The following is a 23,221-nucleotide window of genomic DNA, read 5'->3' as shown; positions in this document are numbered from 1 at the left end:
GTATACTTCTTTCAACTGGACGCCACATCAGTGACTTACGTGCAATTAACTTACTCCATAATCTTACTGCATAATTAGAATCCACCATTTAACGTGGAATCCGAACCTCGTGCCCTTTGAGGCGATCCGTGGTCCGACCGGGATTCGACCAGGCAAATTTTCCGTTTGCAAACATGCGCTTAACCACTAGACCACCAGGTCCGACGACCAGGTGATAATTGCCAAAATTAGTTAAGTTTCTAGCTATGCGCTGAGCAAGTGATTTCAAGAATGACCAGTGAGATGAAAATAAACGTAAAAATTACTGAGAATGTGACAACAGTAGGTGTTGACCACAAGCTGAGATTTTAGTATTAAAAGTTGCTCCCTTTTAAATATCTAGTTGTGACTATATCTGCAAATGGAAAGAGTGTACAAATAATTAGAAGTAAGACTCGACAAGAAAAGCTTCTTATTTCATAGTTAAACTTAACCATTAGAATTCAGATAACAAAACGAACAAAGATTATATACAAATGGATCGTAAAATCCATATGTATAATTGTATCAGAGGTTGAAAATTGCGTGTTATAGTACTGTCAAACTACAGTTTCTCATGTTTTATGCGTCTGTTAAATTCTCGACAGTATTTGCCGTGATGTCTGTCTAATCACTCGTCGCTCAGCTACGGTGTTTTGTCTTAACTACTGTCTTCGGGGCGAGCGATAACTCATCCAGTGAGAATTCAAGGTGGCCAGAGCAGACACCATGGCCTGTGCCTCTGAACAACATCAAACCTTCCTATTCCGTTCTGGCTACCATTCTGTTCGGTTGTTGGGTGTGCTGTGGTGTTTTATGAAACGTAGCTGCTGTAAAATATCTATAGAAGGAAGGAGAATGACATGTGACTACAGCCTGGGCTTTTAAGTGCGTTATTATAATGAAAATTGCAAGCCGCGTGCCTCTGTGGAAGAGGGCCGAAAAACAAGGAAACATTTGCTAGAAATTCATGCTTCGTGAGCCATGTTGAAGCAAAGTGTTAGTGTCTGTATTGAGCCGTTATTAGGAACAAGATTGGAATTGCTGTTCCGATTAGTGTGTATCAGTTCTCTATTTATCTATGCAGTATAATAGTTTCTAACCGAGCAGAGTAATTACGTTCATCATTCACCCAACATTTCATTATACACTCCTGGAAATTGAAATAAGAACACCGTGAATTCATTGTCCCAGGAAGGGGAAACTTTATTGACACATTCCTGGGGTCAGATACATCACATGATCACACTGACAGAACCACAGGCACATAGACACAGGCAACAGAGCATGCACAATGTCGGCACTAGTACAGTGTATATCCACCTTTCGCAGCAATGCAGGCTGCTATTCTCCCATGGAGACGATCGTAGAGATGCTGGATGTAGTCCTGTGGAACGGCTTGCCATGCCATTTCCACCTGGCGCCTCAGTTGGACCAGCGTTCGTGCTGGACGTGCAGACCGCGTGAGACGACGCTTCATCCAGTCCCAAACATGCTCAATGGGGGACAGATCCGGAGATCTTGCTGGCCAGGGTAGTTGACTTACACCTTCTAGAGCACGTTGGGTGGCACGGGATACATGCGGACGTGCATTGTCCTGTTGGAACAGCAAGTTCCCTTGCCGGTCTAGGAAAGGTAGAACGATGGGTTCGATGACGGTTTGGATGTACCGTGCACTATTCAGTGTCCCCTCGACGATCACCAGTGGTGTACGGCCAGTGTAGGAGATCGCTCCCCACACCATGATGCCGGGTGTTGGCCCTGTGTGCCTCGGTCGTATGCAGTCCTGATTGTGGCGCTCACCTGCACGGCGCCAAACACGCATACGACCAACATTGGCACCAAGGCAGAAGCGACTCTCATCGCTGAAGACGACACGTCTCCATTCGTCCCTCCATTCACGCCTGTCGCGACACCACTGGAGGCTAGCTGCACGATGTTGGGGCGTGAGCGGAAGACGGCCTAACGGTGTGCGGGACCGTAGCCCAGCTTCATGGAGACGGTTGCGAATGGTCCTCGCCGATACCCCAGGAGCAACAGTGTCCCTAATTTGCTGGGAAGTGGCGGTGCGGTCCCCTACGGCACTGCGTAGGATCCTACGGTCTTGGCGTGCATCCGTGCGTCGCTGCGGTCCGGTCCCAGGTCGACGGGCACGTGCACCTTCCGCCGACCACTGGCGACAACATCGGTGTACTGTGGAGACCTCACGCCCCACGTGTTGAGCAATTCGGCGGTACGTCCACCCGGCCTCCCGCATGCCCACTATACGCCCTCGCTCAAAGTCCGTCAACTGCACATACGGTTCACGTCCACGCTGTCGCGGCATGCAACCAGTGTTAAAGACTGCGATGGAGCTCCGTATGCCACGGCAAACTGGCTGACACTGACGGCGGCGGTGCACAAATGCTGCGCAGCTAGCGCCATTCGACGGCCAACACCGCGGTTCCTGGTGTGTCCGCTGTGCCGTGCGTGTGATCATTGCTTGTACAGCCCTCTCGCAGTGTCCGGAGCAAGTATGGTGGGTCTGACACACCGGTGTCAATGTGTTCTTTTTTCCATTTCCAGGAGTGTATTTTAATAAATGTGTGTGAAAATTAATCAAGTTCTGTTTGAAGTTGGTCACCGTCAATCTGCTACTTTAAGCGTGCAAGTGGCATTTCTATCGTCTGACCTAACAGCAGAAGGTAAACACGCCACGATAAGACCACGAGACATATTGCTGACACTCGCCTACTTCGTTAGAGCGACAAGTCAAATAAACTGATGGTGTGTGTACTGAAGGTCTTACAGTATGCACAAAACATCATACAAGCTACAAATGAAAGGACTATTGAAGTGCTGGAGCAATGGAACGTCAACACAGACTCTAACTTACATATCAAGAGGATAGAGCTCAGTAGGTTTACCATACAAGAGACGGAAACACATGTGACAGGCCACTAGGCTTATAACTAGACAGGCGATGATGATGATGATGATATGATGACGGAGGAAACACAATAATCTTGCAAGGATCGACTTAGTGCACCTGGACTGATGAACGCTGTGTACGTACACGAAGTGGAAAGAACGCTAAAAGAAAAAGGTCGAACTGCTCATGTTAAATGAGAGACAAATGCAGATTAATAACCGCTTCGTAACAAACAATACTAGAGGAATCTGCCCCATACCTGCTGTCACGTTTAGAAAGACGAAGTACTTAATCACTTTAATTTTTAGGATTCACGTGGCCCAACTATGGTCATAAAGCAGAATGGTCCGCTATCGGATTTTAGTTCACTCAGAAGACAATGGCAAATGAATCGCTAGTACCCATTAGCCCAATCGATTATGCTCAAAATTCCGAGAACTATTTTCGGATAAACGGAGGCAGCAGCTGATTTTGCAGGCGACAGCAACCAGGAATGCCCGTCCTTCCGGAAAAGTCAGCCCCACCCCTTTCCGCGTTCGGTGAATAAAACGGAACGCGCAGTGGCGCTGCTTCCGCTCAATAGAACTTCTGCGGTGGCTGCGGCCCCATCTCGCATTATTCTGCTCTGTTTAACTCAGATATACCTGATAGAGTTTACAACTTAGGTAGTTTTCTCTCACGTAAAACGGAATGGCTGCTCTACATCTTCCGCGAAAGACCGACATTGTTCTTCTTACATCCTGTGCGTTGCTAGGAAGTCAAAAGGCATACCCTCCTACACTCCAGAGATCTGAACCCAAATTTACACTGTAAACTGGAACAAACAATCTATATTGTCTTACTTCGTTTCACTGATGACAATAAAAATGACATGGTTTGAACGATTTATTTTAAGTGATGAAAATACTGCATAAACAAGACTGATCAGTTCTGAATTCGTTTTCTTTCTGTGTTTCAATAAAATATTTCTCAATCCTATTTAGCAACTCTCGTTTATACAGCCTTGCCAAATATTGAAAGTCCATTTAAGATTCATACACACAAAAAAGATTTATGACAGAACACCCTAAATAAGTTATGGCTGAGCATGGACGGTAATTGTGTTCACATTAAAGCAGATACAGCCATAAATTGATGATGCATCAGTTCAGTAGAGGTGGGTAATTGTATTATCAGAGGAGTTACTACTTAGGAAAGGCCTTCCACAGAGTTGTTAACGAGAGCCTCTGTCATTTAAAATTTACCTGCAAGAGGTATTAAAGACAATACAGAAATAAGTATAGCCCGATGGTGGTAGATGACAAATAATACTATCTATTATTCGCATGTAACCAAGTATCCCCCCCCCCCCCCATGAACCATGAACCTTGCCGATGGTGGGGACGCTTGCGTGCCTCAACGATATAGATAGCCGTACCGTAGGTGCAACCACAACGGAGGGGTATCTGTTGAGAGGCCAGACAAACGTGTGGTTCCTGAAGAGGGGCAGCATCCTTTTCAGTAGTTGCAGGGGCAACAGTCTGGATGATTGACTGATCTGGACTTGTAACACTAACCAAAACGGCCTTGCTGTGCTGGTACTGCGAACGGCTGAAAGCAAGGGGAAACTACAGCCGCAATTTTTCCCGAGGGCATGCAGCTTTACTGTATGGTTAATGATGATGGCGTCTTCTTGGGTAAAATATTCCGGAGGTAAAATACTCCCCATTCGGATATCCGAGTGGGACTACTCAAGAGGACGTCGTTATCCGGAGAAAGAAAACTGGCGTTCTACGGATCGAAGTGTGGAATGTCAGATCCCTTAATCGGGCAGGTAGGATAGAAAATTTAAAAAGGGAAATGGGTAGGTTGAAGTTAGATATAGTGGGAATTAGTGACGTTCGGTGGAAGGAGGAACAAGACTTTTGGTCAGGTGAATACAGGGTTATAAATACAAAATCAAATAGGGGTATGCAGGAGTAGGTTTAATAATGAATAAAAAAAAATAAGAGTCCAAGTAAGCTACTACAAACAGAATAGTGAACGCATTATTCTGGCCATTATTCTTGGACTACAGTAGTCCAAGTTTATATGCCAACTAGCTCTGCAGATCACGAAGAAATTGGTGAAATGTATGATGAGATAAAAGAAATTATTCAGGTAGTGAAGAGAGCCGAAATTTTGATAGTCATGGGTGACAGGAATTCAATAGTAGGAAATGGTAGAGAAGGAAACATAGTAGGTTAATATGGATTTGGGCTAAGAAATGAAAGCGGTAGCCGCCTGGTAGAATTTTGCACAGAGCATAACTTAATCATAGCTAACACTTGGTTCAAGAATCATAAAAGAAGGTTGTATACATGGAAGAACCCTGGAGATACTAGAAGGTATCAGATAGATTATATAATGGTAAGACAGATAATCAGGGACCAGGTTTTAAATTGTAAGACATTTCCAGGGGCAGATGTGGACTCCGACCCGATCTATACGTTATGAACTGTAGATTAAAACTGAACAAACTGCAAAAAGGTGGGAACTTAAGCAGATGGGACCTGGATAAACTGAAAGAACCAGAGGTTGTACAGAGTTTCAGGAAGAGCATAAGGGATCAATTGACAGGAATGGGGGAAAGAAATACAGTAGAAGAAGAATGGATAGCTCTGAGGGATGAAATAATCAAGGCAGCAGAGGATCAAGTAGGTTAAAAGATGAGGGCTAGTAGAAATTCTTGGGTAACAGAACAAGTATTGAATTTAATTGATGAAAGGAGAAAATATAAAAATGCACTAAATGAAGCAGGCAAAAAGGAATACAAACGTCTCAAAAATGAGATCGACAGGAAGTGCAAAATGGCTAAGCAGGGATGGATAGAGGACAAATGTAAGGATGTAGAGGCTTATCTCACTAGGGGTAAGATAGATACTGCCTACAGGAAAATTAAAGAGACCTTTGGAGAAAAAAGAACCACTTGCATGAATATCAAGAGATCAGATGGAAACCCAGTTTTAAATAAAGAAGGGAAAGCGGAAAGGTGGAAGGAGTATATAGAGGGTCTATACAAGGACGACGTACTTGAGGACAATATTATGGAAATCGAAGAGGATGTAGATGAATATGAAATGGGAGATATGTTACTGCGTGTAGAGTTTGACAGAGCACTGAAAGACCTGAGTCGAAACAAGGCCCCGGGAGTAGACAACATTCCATTAGCACTACTGACAACCTTGGGAGAGCCAGTCCTGACAAAACTCTACCATCTGGTGAGCAATACGTATGAGACAGGCGAAATACCTTCGGACTTCAAGAAGAATATAATAATTCCAACCCCAAAGGAAGAAGGTGTAGACAGATGTGAAAATTACCGAACTATCAGTTTAATAAGTCACAGCTGCAAAATACTAACGCGAATTCTTTACAGACGAATGGAAAAACTAGTAGAAGCCGACCTCGGGGAAGATCAGTTTGGATTCCGTAGAAATACTGGAACACGTGAGGCAATACTGACCTTACGACTTATCTTAGAAGAAAGATTAAGGAAAGACAAACCTACGTTTCTAGCATTTGTAGACTTAGAGAAAGCTTTTGACAATGTTGACTGGAATACTCTCTTTCAAATTCTGAAGGTGGCAGGGGTAAAATACAGGGATCGAAAGGCTATTTACAATTTGTACAGAAAGCAGATGGCAGTTATAAAAGTCGAGGGACATGAAAGGGAAGCAGGGGTTGGGAAGGGAGTGAGACAGGGTTGTAGCCTCTCCCAGATGTTATTCAATCAGTATATTGAGCAAGCAGTAAAGGAAAGAAAAGAAAAGTTCGGAGTAGGTATTAAAATCCATGGAGAAGAAATTAAAACTTTGACGTTCGCCGATGACATTGTAATTCTGTCAGAGACAGCAAAGGACTTGGAAGAGCAGTTGAACGGAATGGACAGAGTCTTGAATGGAGGGTATAAAATGAACATCAACAAAAGCAAAACGAGGATAATGGTATGTAGTCGAATTAGGTCGGGTGATGCTGAGGGAATTAGATTAGGAACTGAGACACTTAAAGTAATAAAGGAGTTTTGCTATTTGGGGAGCAAAATAACCGATGATGGTCGAAGTAGAGAGGATATAAAATGTAGACTGGCAATGGCAAGGAAAGCGTTTCTGAAGAAGAAAAATTTGATAACATCAGGTATAGATTTAAATGTCAGGAAGTCATTTCTGAAAGTTTTTGTATGGAGTGTAGCCATGTATGGAAATGAAATGTGGACGATTAATAGTTTGGACAAGAAAAGAATAGAAACTTTCGAAATGTGGTGCTACAGAAGAATACTGAAGATTAGATGAGTAGATCACATAACTAATGAGGAGGTATCGAATAGAATTGGGGAGAACGGGAGTTTGTGGCACAACTTGACTAGAAGAAGGGATCGGTTGGTAGGACGTGTTCTGAGGCACCAAGGGATCACCAATTTAGTATTGGAGGGCAGCGTGGAGGGAAATAATCGTAGAGGGAGACCAAGAGATAAATACACTAAGCAGATTTAGAAGGATGTAGGCTCCAGTAGGTACTGGGAGATGAAGAAGCTTGCACAGGATAGAGTAGCATCGAGAGCTGCATCAAACCAGTCTCAGGACTGAAGACCACAACAACAACAACAACCAAGTATAGCAGTAATTCCCTATTGAACAGTTGCCTGGTATACTTCTTTCAACTGGACGCCACATCAGTGACTTACGTGCAATTAACTTACTCCATAATCTTACTGCATAATTAGAATCCACCATTTAACGTGGAATCCGAACCTCGTGCCCTTTGAGGCGATCCGTGGTCCGACCGGGATTCGACCAGGCAAATTTTCCGTTTGCAAACATGCGCTTAACCACTAGACCACCAGGTCCGACGACCAGGTGATAATTGCCAAAATTAGTTAAGTTTCTAGCTATGCGCTGAGCAAGTGATTTCAAGAATGACCAGTGAGATGAAAATAAACGTAAAAATTACTGAGAATGTGACAACAGTAGGTGTTGACCACAAGCTGAGATTTTAGTATTAAAAGTTGCTCCCTTTTAAATATCTAGTTGTGACTATATCTGCAAATGGAAAGAGTGTACAAATAATTAGAAGTAAGACTCGACAAGAAAAGCTTCTTATTTCATAGTTAAACTTAACCATTAGAATTCAGATAACAAAACGAACAAAGATTATATACAAATGGATCGTAAAATCCATATGTATAATTGTATCAGAGGTTGAAAATTGCGTGTTATAGTACTGTCAAACTACAGTTTCTCATGTTTTATGCGTCTGTTAAATTCTCGACAGTATTTGCCGTGATGTCTGTCTAATCACTCGTCGCTCAGCTACGGTGTTTTGTCTTAACTACTGTCTTCGGGGCGAGCGATAACTCATCCAGTGAGAATTCAAGGTGGCCAGAGCAGACACCATGGCCTGTGCCTCTGAACAACATCAAACCTTCCTATTCCGTTCTGGCTACCATTCTGTTCGGTTGTTGGGTGTGCTGTGGTGTTTTATGAAACGTAGCTGCTGTAAAATATCTATAGAAGGAAGGAGAATGACATGTGACTACAGCCTGGGCTTTTAAGTGCGTTATTATAATGAAAATTGCAAGCCGCGTGCCTCTGTGGAAGAGGGCCGAAAAACAAGGAAACATTTGCTAGAAATTCATGCTTCGTGAGCCATGTTGAAGCAAAGTGTTAGTGTCTGTATTGAGCCGTTATTAGGAACAAGATTGGAATTGCTGTTCCGATTAGTGTGTATCAGTTCTCTATTTATCTATGCAGTATAATAGTTTCTAACCGAGCAGAGTAATTACGTTCATCATTCACCCAACATTTCATTATACACTCCTGGAAATTGAAATAAGAACACCGTGAATTCATTGTCCCAGGAAGGGGAAACTTTATTGACACATTCCTGGGGTCAGATACATCACATGATCACACTGACAGAACCACAGGCACATAGACACAGGCAACAGAGCATGCACAATGTCGGCACTAGTACAGTGTATATCCACCTTTCGCAGCAATGCAGGCTGCTATTCTCCCATGGAGACGAGCGTAGAGATGCTGGATGTAGTCCTGTGGAACGGCTTGCCATGCCATTTCCACCTGGCGCCTCAGTTGGACCAGCGTTCATGCTGGACGTGCAGACCGCGTGAGACGACGCTTCATCCAGTCCCAAACATGCTCAATGGGGGACAGATCCGGAGATCTTGCTGGCCAGGGTAGTTGACTTACACCTTCTAGATCACGTTGGGTGGCACGGGATACATGTGGACGTGCATTGTCCTGTTGGAACAGCAAGTTCCCTTGCCGGTCTAGGAATGGTAGAACGATGGGTTCGATGACGGTTTGGATGTACCGTGCACTATTCAGTGTCCCCTCGACGATCACCAGTGGTGTACGGCCAGTGTAGGAGATCGCTCCCCACACCATGATGCCGGGTGTTGGCCCTGTGTGCCTCGGTCGTATGCAGTCCTGATTGTGGCGCTCACCTGCACGGCGCCAAACACGCATACGACCATCATTGGCACCAAGGCAGAAGCGACTCTCATCGCTGAAGACGACACGTCTCCATTCGTCCCTCCATTCACGCCTGTCGCGACACCACTGGAGGCGGGCCGCACGATGTTGGGGCGTGAGCGGAAGACGGCCTAACGGTGTGCGGGACCGTAGCCCAGCTTCATGGAGACGGTTGCGAATGGTCCTCGCCGATACCCCAGGAGCAACAGTGTCCCTAATTTGCTGGGAAGTGGCGGTGCGGTCCCCTACGGCACTGCGTAGGATCCTACGGTCTTGGCGTGCATCCGTGCGTCGCTGCGGTCCGGTCCCAGGTCGACGGGCACGTGCACCTTCCGCCGACCACTGGCGACAACATCGATGTACTGTGGAGACCTCACGCCCCACGTGTTGAGCAATTCGGTGGTACGTCCACCCGGCCTCCCGCATGCCCACTATACGCCCTCGCTCAAAGTCCGTCAACTGCACATACGGTTCACGTCCACGCTGTCGCGGCATGCTACCAGTGTTAAAGACTGCGATGGAGCTCCGTATGCCACGGCAAACTGGCTGACACTGACGGCGGCGGTGCACAAATGCTGCGCAGCTAGCGCCATTCGACGGCCAACACCGCGGTTCCTGGTGTGTCCGCTGTGCCGTGCGTGTGATCATTGCTTGTACAGCCCTCTCGCAGTGTCCAGAGCAAGTATGGTGGGTCTGACACACCGGTGATAATGTGTTCTTTTTTCCATTTCCAGGAGTGTATTTTCGGCGTTTTCACAAGGATTTTTAAATTAATTCTTTGTCTTCCTGTGTTACATCCACCACATGTTTCTTGTAATATTAATTACATTTCACTTAAATCGAATACATATTTTTGCTTACAATAATTATCAAGTGATCCAAAATCTTTTACATATATTCACCTCCCTTCCCGTAATTCAGTCTAGAATATAGATTTTAATGGTTATTTCCAAGGAGCCATATGCCAATGGCTTAATCAGTAATGGGATATTACTGTAACTTTTCGCCTTCAGCAAGGTATCACTCCAGTGAGAAGTGATTTACATGTGGTGGAGACATTTCGACAGCATGGATTGCTTTCAGTGTATCTAGCTGATTTCTAATAGTTTACAAATGGTAACTTCTCTTCGAGATCTGCGAACCATCCATTACTACAACACCATCTATACAACGTTCTACGAAAATTCAGTATTATCAGATTCTTACAAAAAAGTGTTCTGAATTACAGTTGTGAGTGAAAGATGCTCAATGCAATATTTTGCCTGCGTAGTTTAACGTATGAAAATTTTGTAAGGTATAATGTTATTTGTTCTGATGGTTAACTTAATTTTTATAGAGAATTAAGCGGTCCAGATGCCTGATTTAACTACTGTACGAAGTAAGTGCATCTGTGTTAAATTATCTATCACATGAAGTCAGACTGCGTTATAATATTATTTTCGTGGATCCCAATTCATAGAAAAAGAAGAGAATTTATCATGAAGTCAGTTTTCTGTGAGAATTACAATGTCCATTCAGTTTCATTTTAAAATACAGGCGCCATAAATTGTGGCAATATTTAGAACTTTTCTCCCTTCGGATTAGTAATATAAACGCGATCTTGCATTTCATATTTTTCATAAATGAATTTACATGTGGAGGAGACATTTCGACAGCATGGATTGCTTTCAGTGTATCTAGCTGATTTCTAATAGTTTACAAATGGTAACTTCTCTTCGAGATCTGCGAACCATCCATTACTACTAAGTTTATACTTACAAAATTTCTCTTTCTCGTGGGTTCAGATTGCTTGTATCCCCAAATTTTTTCATGTAGCTACAATAACGACACTTACAATGTTTGGTATATTGAGGAGTGCATTCATTAAAAGTTCTTACAGTATACTGGTGAAGTTCAGTTATGGCATCTGAGATGCTTATGTTTGAGTTTAATAGAGAATTATTGTTATTTGTCAATAGTTACTGATGTAGTGTGCCATTTACCAAGATACAGTGCAGAAAGGAGAATTTAGTGACATTAGGATGAGATTAAATTTTTAGGTTTACGTTGAAATAAACAGTGAGAATTTTATTTTGGAAATACTGACAGATACATTATCAAATAAATACAAGACTACTATATGAATAGCATCAAGTACCGCTATGGGTTTTGAGTGAACGTCCTTATACTGAAGTTAAGTAGGTTTTGTGATCAGGAGAAGTACTAATTTTGTAATGCCAAATGTTAATGTTCTTTCCTTTATACAGAGTGAACAGTAATAAAACCGATGAACTGAAGGGATGGATTCCTGACTGTAAATGGAGGAAAAAAGCTCCTATAATCATATGTCCAAAAATTAATCGTTGCCACTTTAGAAGGCGCTGATGAATTAAAGCTATATTCACCATGTGCCGTGGGTCCCTTGTGTGTTTCAGGCTTTGTGATAGACGTAGAATACTGTAAGCAGCAGAATGGTCCGGTATTCATGTCCGGAAGAAGCCTAGATGGTGTGTGTTTACATCAATCAGAAGGAAACAATCGGGAGGCAGCACGATCTTCCACATCTCAAAATTTGGTATATGCGCAGTCCGGCTCCTCTCTGTGCATTCCTGTGTCTGATAGGACCCACGATCACACAAACGCCCCTCCCCCCCCCCCCCAGGAAACGGCTTGAAATATTTTCTGATGTTTTGATGGGACTGGTATCTGTGAGGGTACTAGTTGTGGTTTAGCTGTGCTGGAGTGGAATTAGGAATTGCTGAGCATTTCATGTAGTTTCAAGCAAAATGTATTTCTAAAAGAAGACATATCTGGCATTCTATGGTCTTAATGCAGAGACTGACAGTATTAAGGATGATCTGAAGTGCAGTTCTTCTTGCAAATTCAGATTTTGTGACTTAAAATGTAAGTTTTAGTGCAAGAGTTGTCCTACAGACCTAATTCAGGTGGCATTTATGGATATAACATGGTAAAAATGTTGGGTACCTTATAGTTTTCCTCATTTCCTTATTTATTTGCTGTTTTTGGATAAAAGTTATCTGGGACTAAGCAGTTTTGTCTGTGCTTCAAGGTGTGAGATAACGTTGGGGCTATTGAAAGATTGTTGAGAGTATTTATGTTATTTTGGAGAGTCAAACAGTTCTTATGATCAATACTTTGTAGACTATTTCTAGCAATTTCATTTCTGTTGTGTTTGTGGTTTTAATGGTAATGTATGACACTGAGAGAAAATTTGAGTGCAGTCTTCATTGTTTTGATAAGTAGGTGCTTTCTAGAGAAACATTCGATAATTTTGTAAATCTACGTTTATTTTTTAAAATAATTTGGACTTGGGAATTTTTTGGTTAATTGTTGTCTTTGAGAAGTCATAGTTGATTTTTTTTGTTTATGGTGGTACTGCTCTTCAGTATAAGATGAAGAACCTTACAGAGTCAAAGAAAGCCAAGGAGGGCACGTTTCGGAAAAAAAAAAAAAAACAGAGAGGTGAAGAATCTGAAGTGATGGAATACACTGATTTAGACGTGTTATCAGCTGTTGCCACTACTAGGGAGCGATCATGTATCCAATAGTGATTTGGTTATTATGCCTAGTATTGAAGTAGATGGTGTCGAAGACAGTGATATTAACACATTCGACGCAGATGCAAGTCTCACTCGAGCATTGGCTCAAAGGATTAACATTATGACACAATGAATCATTTATAAGAACAGAAACATTATTATCAGAACACTAGAAAACTCTGCCACCCTAAGCTTCTTTACAGGGCTAATGATTCATTGTCCCTGGAAACGTTCTTAGGACCATAAACACATTCATTCACACATCCAACCAGATTTTCATTCTCTCTTGGAACATTAACATAATCAGTCATCAATAACCTTCAAAAGTAAATCAGATTTGTTAATCTCCTTTCTTTTTCTGAACAAGGCAATCTCTAATACCGGGAGTAACTTTAAGACGAAAACTCGTAGCAAGTAATCGAAAAATCAAATGACAATCAGACTGATAAGTAGGAAGTACATGAAGAAAATGAAGTTTTATATATTGTCTACTGATGTACAGATGAAGTACTTGAAATACATCACAGCAGGTGCCGTCTACAGACAGCTTGTAGAAAACTCAAGTTTCCTTGACTTTCCTTGAGAACTCGGATTCTGTCTACAGTGTGTTAATGTTGGTATTCAGGAAACTGATGGTGTTTTCATGAGGGAGAGTGAAGTTGTCTCTAATATGGCTCAGCTGCAGGTGTCTTTTAGTAATTATAGTGTGTCACCAGTTACTTCCATTGGTTCTGCTGCTTGTCATGTTCAAATAGAAGAACACAGTATAAACTCAGTTTCACGAAGTAATTTTGGTCAGCATTTACTCAGTACATTAATATCAGCCATGAGCCAAATGTTAGGTAAGAGTGTGGATGGGTTAAAAGAGGAATAAAAACAAAATGCAAAATAATAAAATTAGGAGCTGATATGAAAGCTCTTAATGAGATACTTCAGAACAAAGATAAGAAGTAGAGTAGGAGTTTTCATGGAAAATGGAAGCTTGCGTGAAGGGGCTTGATAAGAAATTAGGGAGAGATTTGAAGCTAGTGCAACGGAGTTGACTGATAAATTGGAGGCTCATTTTATTACTTACAGTGACAGATACATAGTTTAGAAAGAAAATGTGAATTCATTAGCATAGAGATTACAAGGAAATTTAATGTGCTTGGCACATAGTTAAGGATAGAAATACATACAGATTCTGATAGGAGAATTTTAATGTAGAAGAGAAACTTACCACTAGTGAAAAAATGTGGAGTCAGTTTCAGATTGTTGTTAGTGAACCACGTCAGTAGCTGCAAACTGATTTTCAGAATTTAACAGAGAAATCTGAAGAGAATGAAACAGATTTGTCATGCGGCTTGTGATGATACCACGTCAAGAAATCGTTACGCAAATTCAAAAGCAAATTTCATCTTATGGTACAATACTACAAGGTTTAGGAAAGTATTTTGAAAAGTTAAGGACTATTTCAGAGAAAAAAATATCAGATGGTAGTGATAAGATTAGACACATAGTTGAGCAAGTTGTCAATTTAGGGACTTTTGTTGCACAATTCATTGTTCATGCTGAACAGAGTTCTAGTGGTAAGTAGCTGTACGAGCTGGTTAGTCAAAGAAAGTGAGATCATTGTCTAGATTCAAGAACGGTTAGATGGAGGTTAGCAGGAGACAAAGAGAGTTAGCTCAATAATTAATGAGAAATTATCCAAGACTTAGGATACACTGGGTGAAAATGTCACTGTTTGTCATTTTATAGTAGATATCATACATCTAATGATGTTGTGGATTCATTTTAATAATAGAAGCCAGATTTGTGCCCTTTATGCCAGGAACAGAAGCCATCACACACAAAGATTTCACTCTTGAGAATATACATTGGGGAGGCATGTTGGTTTTGAGTACAATCAGTTTTTATCTGTTAAGAAATTCCAGGTCTTTATAAATACAGCATATGTTATTCATCTTTGAGCTCAGAGTAATTTAATTTTTCACTCCCACCAACTTCGCCTGCTGAGTGAAAGATTTTTGCGTGATTACTAAGAAGGTGAACTTCTGTGTTCATGCGTACACTGAGAATCTCAAGAAGAGTTTAGACATTTGATCTTATTTGCAGACTGGTCTGAAGCAGAACAATGTAGAATTAAAGTGGCACTCTGATGATGAACTGTTTCAGTAATTATGGTTTTGGCAATCCAAATGAATTACTTCCCAATCCTTGCAGTGTCGCCAAATCGAATCAAATTTGTCTTATGACACCTCCTTCACGTTACTCCCAAATTTTTCTTGCTGGCCATGTGAAAGATGGTTTAGAGGCTTATCAGTGTTGTTACAAATGTCGGAATATGGCATAATGACGAGAATTGTCAAGGTAGGAAAGGTAATCGGTTTGTTTATTCTGATCCAAGAGATTGGGAGATTATTGTGGGTTATACGAATGCGACATGATAAACATGAAACTGGTAGGTGGATGCATAGGGAGGAAGGACTCAGTCGAAATACAAATTGCGTTTATAGAAGAGACAGAGATGGATGCGTTGGTAAGTAGTTTGGTCAGAATCGAAGCAGTAGAGTGGATGGGAGAGGTGTTCTTCGAAATGACAGACTTTCTAATGAGTGTACCATGGAGGTGTGATCAGCTGATATGCGGAATGTCGTCTGTGCACAGAAACTGCAGCCACATCATTGACAACTACAGTCTTCAGCCGAATCAGGTGACGCAGTTGACGAACAACAGGTATGAACAATGGAATATGGTGATTTTCTAGATATGAGGGAACTGTTGTTGTTTTGTGACCTCAACGCAGGTAGGCAGATGATAGTATCGATTGAGTTGACCTTTCAGATGTGTGGTAGTGTAGGTTCATGGCCTATTATTCCTTTACTGTAGAAACAAGCGAAAGACGCAAATGATGAAGAAAGTATAGATGTGAAGAGACAAGTGATTATTGAATTCCTTTGTCAAGGTAATAGATGTTATACGAGTTTTGCGATCTTACAGAATAATTTTTTCTTTAACTACCAAAGAGTTGTTGACTTGGTCTGCGATGTAGTGTTGTTGAAGAATAGTCAGTTGATGGTGAAGTTGCGTTCTGATGAATATGTAGTTATCGAGAAAAGTTCAAACCATCTTCTTAAGTTTCTCACCGGATCTGAGCTGTTCCTTGAGTCGAAAGATGTTGTGAGAGTAGTGCTAGTGAAATTCTGTTACTAGATTTCCAATGAAGTATTTGTAACTGACAATGAGAATAGGTGTGGATCTGAGTTGGATATGCTGAGTAAGCAGATGACGTAGTGAACAAAAATTTTTTCGGTGCTCTGCGACGTTCTTCTTCGAAAATTTCTATTTATCCTGGGAGAATTATGGGTATATTCTAATGGTTTAAAGTTGAATGAGATGAGAGCTTTCAAAAATTTCATGATAATCAGTACCTCTATTGACTTACGATCAAGATAGTGACAGATTGCATCCTTCAAATCGTAAAATCATAGCATTCTTATCTTATGGCTATTGCTACCAATTTTGCAAGTTACCCTTTAGACTGTACATCACTTCAGATGGATTTGAAATCAATCATGTTTGCTACTTCAAAATACACTCCTGGAAATGGAAAAAAGAACACATTGACACCGGTGTGTCAGACCCACCATACTTGCTCCGGACACTGCGAGAGGGCTGTACAAGCAATGATCACACGCACGGCACAGCGGACACACCAGGAACCGCGGTGTTGGCCGTCGAATGGCGCTAGCTGCGCAGCATTTGTGCACCGCCGCCGTCAGTGTCAGCCAGTTTGCCGTGGCATACGGAGCTCCATCGCAGTCTTTAACACTGGTAGCATGCCGCGACAGCGTGGACGTGAACCGTGTGTGCAGCTGACGGACTTTGAGCGAGGGCGTATAGTGGGCATGCGGGAGGCCGGGTGGACGTACCGCCGAATTGCTCAACACGTAGGGCGTGAGGTCTCCACAGTACATCAATGTTGTCGCCAGTGGTCGGCGGAAGGTGCATGTGCCCGTCGACCTGGGACCGGACCGCAGCGACGGACGGATGCACGCCAAGACCGTAGGATCCTACGCAGTGCCGTAGGGGACCGCACCGCCACTTCCCAGCAAATTAGGGACACTGTTGCCCCTGGGGTATCGGCGAGGACCATTCGCAACCGTCTCCATGAAGCTGGGCTACGGTCCCGCACACCGTTAGGCCGTCTTCCGCTCACGCCCCAACATCGTGCGGCCCGCCTCTAGTGGTGTCGCGACAGGCGTGAATGGAGGGACGAATGGAGACGTGTCGTCTTCAGCGATGAGAGTCGCTTCTGCCTTGGTGCCAATGATGGTCGTATGCGTGTTTGGCGCCATGCAGGTGAGCGCCACAATCAGGACTGCATACGACCGAGGCACACAGGGCCAACACCCGGCATCATGGTGTGGGGAGCGATCTCCTACACTGGCCGTACACCACTGGTGATCGTCGAGGGGACACTGAATAGTGCACGGTACATCCAAACCGTCATCGAACCCATCGTTCTACCATTCCTAGACCGGCAAGGGAACTTGCTGTTCCAACAGGACAATGCACGTCCGCATGTATCCCGTGCCACCTAACGTGCTCTAGAAGGTGTAAGTCAACTACCCTGGCCAGCAAGATCTCCGGATCTGTCCCCCATTGAGCATGTTTGGGACTGGATGAAGCGTCGTCTCACGCGGTCTGCACGTCCAGCACGAACGCTGGTCCAACTGAGGCGCCAGGTGGAAATGGCATCGCAAGCCGTTCCACAGGACTACATCCAGCATCTCTACGATCGTCTCCATGGGAGAACAGCAGCCTGCATTGCTACGAAAGGTGGATATACACTGTACTAGTGCCGACATTGTGCATGCTCTGTTGCCTGTGTCTATGTTCCTGTGGTTCTGTCAGTGTGATCATGTGATGTATCTGACCCCAGGAATGTGTCAATAAAGTTTCCCCTTCCTGGGACAATGAATTCACGGTGTTCTTATTTCAATTTCCAGGAGTGTATATAGAGAATAAGATTTGTAAAACAGTGTCGCAACTAAAATGAAGGGCTTTTGAACGGTGATTTGTATTTATCTGTGATTCGTATTGTTAAGTTTTTTGTGATTTTGATGCAGACACCTTTTATGACACAATCATAACCTATTTTTGCCAAGAATGGCCATCTCAGATGATATGGGTGATGCATGAACATTTGTTCACCAAATGCTGGCAATATCATCTTGAAATGGCCATTTTGGTCTGAAACTAGTTTTGATTGCGTCATAAAAAAGTGAGTGTGTCAAAAATAACAAAAATAGAAAGTCACTCACAATCTCCTTAAATGAAAAGTCGACTTTTTTTCCAAAGGGGATGTACTTTGCCAAATGACTGAGGCTCTGTAATGTTGGGTGGTACTTAAGATAGGTTAATAAATCAGTGAAAGCAATGTGAAGTAGAAATTAGAAAATAAATGAAAAACTTAGTTTAGTTTAGAAGAATTACACACTGGCAAACAGCGGGCAGAGCAGCAGTGACAGAAGAGCCAATGACTGTAAAGTCAGCACATTCCGGAGAAGCCATCGCCCTCCCCACATAAGCGGACGCTGTCGATTCAGCCATCAGGGCATCGCCCGACCGGCTCACATGTGTCTCAATTATCACATGTGATCAAAGGCCCTCGCCTACATTCCAAGAGCCAATGACCGACATTAAGGGGAGCCGGAGGTGCCTATGCTGCCCATGTTAAAATCACTAAGTTTGAGGAACATTTATGAATAAACTACCAAATAGAAAAATTTGAATTTTTTTACATATAGAGTGGTTTAGTACTGCATTTATGACAGAGGGATTTTGGAGTATCTTTTCTAGTTTCCTTCCAATTATTTTTTTTATTAATGACCCAAATTTTTTTACAAATAATTGCTTTATAATTAAACTGAAATGAAACTACTCAACATATTGCCAAATGGCTGTGTTACAATGTAAGTTTGACCACTAGGAGTGCTGTATACAAATTTCATCTCTGTAGCTTGAGTGGATTTTGAGAAAATGTTCCTTATATTCGAAAAATTCTAATTTACGGGAAATGGCTATCAAAGTTTCTCAATACATTCTTGCACTATAGGATGGATTATCAGGGTCTTCTTCTTCATCCTCCAAAAGCTTCCTCTTCTGTCTTCTTTTCTGGCCTGTTATTCCATCATACTTCATATGCCTTTCTCTTCTTTCTGCTCCCCTTATCCTGTCTCTGTCAATATTTTATAGTGCTCGTACAGTGTTCACCCCAGCTGTAAATCCTAATGCCTTCAGAACTTCACAGTTCACACTGTTCCCTTGGTTGTAGGTTGCTATTGCATCATAAATGCCAAAGTGCAGTGTTTTTATGCTTACAAACACCCTTTTAGGAATCACTTTCCAAATCAAATTGTTTATGCTCTCATTAGGATTCTGCGTTATTCCGTGTAGACATTTGTGTAACAATTCTGGCTGTGCTAAGTCATGAAAAATATCATCACTGTCACTAACATATTCACGAAATCTGTCACTTCCACCAGTCAGCTTCTTGCTAGAAGATGTCACAGGGCTATGGCCGGCCATGTGTTGCTTAGCAGAAGAACGCACTGTTTCAGTAATTGTGGTATCACAACTTGGTATTAGTGTTAATTTTCTTTTACCTACGTTCTTCCTCTTCTTATATACACGGTTACTAAAACGTGGCATCGTAACCGGAACAACGCTTTACACAAGAAGTATAATACTACCAACAACAGGCGCAACACTGAACTAATTCGAAACGGTAAACAGCAAAGAGACGATGTTCCGCGCTCTTAGCGCTTCATTTGTCACAGATAACTATGTAGCCAACCCTTGCACACTCGCTGTATGCATAACATAAGGCACTGTATGCGTAACAGGCAGAGAAAATCCCAAGCATTTCGCCAGGAAGTCACGAGAGGGTGTTAGATGCATTCAGCGCCCGCCCATTTCCTCTGCAGGCGTGGGGGAAAATGGTAATAACTCCACTTCCAGGGCGAGTAGAACAATAATTCAAAGTTTACATTAAAGAGGGATGTTCCAATTAATTTTCGGTAGCAAAAAAAATCGTAGTTTTTTGGATTTGACCACCTCCGGCTCCCCTTAAGAACATTCTTCGACTAGCTTTTTAACGTGAAGAAGAGGCAATGACCGTGAAGTCGTTCACCTCCAGTAAACAGAAGTGAATAAATACACGATATGCAGTGGGCCCGACGAGAAGAGTAGCAGTAGTTTCCAGTCAGTTTGGGTGCTGAAGACCGTCATGCAAGAAGAGACTACATCATACACAGACGCACTAAGTCCGCCGCTGTAATGGAATAGCAAGCAGCAGCCTCGGCGCCAGAAGACAGAAGTTAAAAGGTTTTTGAAGACTGATTTTTACATACCCGGGTGACTCGTGAGGACGGGAAGGAGACGGCTTCACATCAGCAGTCACCTGTGAGCTGGGATGAACATCAGACAGCCGAAGACTGGCAAGCTGGAGTCCCTTGTTCGAGTCCAGGACACTGGCCTTCCCCCGCCGCGCCGCTCCGCTGGCCGACGCACAACACTGACACACGCGGCCGCTTATGCAAGAGAAACACTGGGACGCCACGTCCAAGGTATCACCATCCGATGCACGACTTCGTTCTCAATAATTAAATTGGCCACAGCACGATGCGCGTCTCCGGTCAACTGGGTGAGACGGCGACACGAGATACACACCGCCACGCGTAATCAGACGCCGCCGCTGCCGCAGCAGAAGGCTTCGCAAACGACACAGCTGCCGCTCTCCAAGCCAGAACATCCAGTAAGGAAACAGTTGTACAAAACTTTCAATAAAAGTTATCTTATGTAAAAATGCTGTTTCATTCTACCTCATACCCGAGCCAAGGAAGAACCCACCAAGCCCACATGTTGTTAAGAGAGAAAAATTTATTTATTTAGTATTTTCACCCTGATATAATGCTTTGGAATCAATTGCCCTTTGCAGTAATGCTCATCCTGCCAATTGACTAGCATCAAAAGAGAAAACAAAGTTACATTTAGTATCAGAAGTGTTACAGTAAGTACTTTCTAAAATAGAAGATGGAAAAATCAATGAAAGGATATCGTTCTAAGAGTCTCGGCGTGGAATGTCAGACGCTTGAAGGTGGAATGGAAGCTAGAAAATCTGAAAGAGAAAATGTAACGCCTCAATCTAGATACAGTAGGGGTCAGTGAGGTTAAATGGAAAGAAGGCAAGGATTTATGATCAGATGAGTATAGAGTAACATCAACTGCAGCAGAAAACCGTATAACGGGTGTAGGATTCACTGTGAGTAGGAAGGTAGGGCAGGGAGTGTGTCATTGTGGACAGTGCAGTGATTTTTCTTATAAGACTCGACAACAAATCAACACTGATAACAAAGTTCAGCTAGTCAAACCCAATATTCTGCTGAAGAATCACAAGAGAAGGAGGTATACTTGGAAAAAGCCTGCTGATACTAGACGTTTTCAGTTAGATTACATCATGGTCAGACAGAGATTCCGAAACCACATATTGGATTGTAAGGCATACCCATGAGCGGATATAGATTCAGATTACAATATAGTAGTGTTGAAGAGTTGGTTGAAGCTTAAGAGATTATTCAGGACGGATCAATACACAAAGAAGTGAGATGCACAAGTGCTAAGGAATGACGAGATACGCTTGAAATTCTCTAAGTTTAAAGACAGAGCAATAAGGAATACCTCAGTAATCAGTATAGTTGAGGAGGAATACTCATCGCATCACAGAAGTTGGAAAGAAAAATATAGGTACAAAGGAGGTCTCAGTGGAGGAAACATGGGTAACAGAAGGAATAATTTAGTTGATCAATGGTAGAAGGAAGTACAAAAATGTTCAGGGAAATTCAGAAATACAAGTCACTGGGGAAGTGCAGGGAAGCTAAGACGAAATAGCTGCCTGAAAAATGTGAAGAAATCGAAAAAGAAAAGAGTGTCTGGAGAACGAATTGAGCATACAAGACAATCAAAACAACCTTCGGTGAAATTAACGGCAAGGTTGGTAACTTTAAGAGTGCAACTGGAATTCCACTGTTAAAAGCAGAGGAGAGAGCGGATAGGTGGAAAGAGTAAACTGAAGGCCTCTATAAGGGGGACGAATTGTTTGATGTGGTAGATGAAGAAACAGGAATCGATTCAGAAGAGATAGGGGATCCAGTATTAGTATCAAAATTTAAGAGAGCTTTGGGGCACTTTAAGACCATATACGGCAGAAGGTATAGATAACATTCCATCAGAATTTCTAAAATCATCGGAGGAAATGGTAACCAAACGACTATTCACGTTGGTGTGTAGAATGTATACATCTGGCGACATGCCACCTGACTTTCGGAAAAATATCATCCACAAATTTTCGAAGTCTGCAAGAGCTAAGAAGTGCAGAATTATCGCACAATCAGCTTAACAGTTCATGCATCCAAGTTATTGGCGAGAATAATATACTGAAGAATGGAAAAGAAAATCGAGGAGGCGTTGGATGACGATCAGTTTGGCTTTAGGAAAGGTAAAGTCATCAGAAAGGCAATTCTGACGTTTGGGCTGTTAATGGAAGCTAGACCAGAGAATAATCATGACACGTTCATAGGATTTCTCGACCTGAATAAAGCCTTCGACAATGTAAAATTGTGCAAGATATTCGATATTCTGTGGAAAACAAGGATAAGCTATAAGGAAAGATTGGTGATATGGAAAGTAAGCAAGAATCAAGAGGGAGTAATAAGAGAAGACGATCAAGAACGAAGTGGTCGTAGTAAAAGGGATGTAAGACAGGGATGTAGTCTCTCGTCCCTACTGTTCAATCTGTACATCGAAGAAGCAATGACGGAAGTGAAAGAAAGGTTCAGGAGTGGGATTAAAATTCGAGGCGAAAGGATATCAGTGATACGATTCTCTAATAACGTTGCTATCTTGAGTGAAGGGAATGCTTAGTGTAAAGAGTGCAGAATATGAACTGAAAGTAAATCGAAGGAAGACGAAAGTAAAGAGAAGAAGCAGAAATGAGAACGACAAGAAACTTAACATCATGAAGGTCACGAAGTAGATCTAGGTAGGTGGAAATTAACCAATGACGGACGGAGCAAGGAGGATATCAAGAGCAGACTAGCAATGGCAAAAGGATATTCCTGACCAAGAGAAGTCTACTAAAATCGAACATAGGCCCTAATCTGAGGAAGAAATTTCTAAGAATGTACGTCTGGAGC

Source organism: Schistocerca cancellata, chromosome 5 (assembly GCF_023864275.1).
Source record: "Schistocerca cancellata isolate TAMUIC-IGC-003103 chromosome 5, iqSchCanc2.1, whole genome shotgun sequence".
Classification (NCBI taxonomy): domain Eukaryota; kingdom Metazoa; phylum Arthropoda; class Insecta; order Orthoptera; family Acrididae; genus Schistocerca; species Schistocerca cancellata.
Note: the sequence above shows the minus strand (reverse complement) of the source record.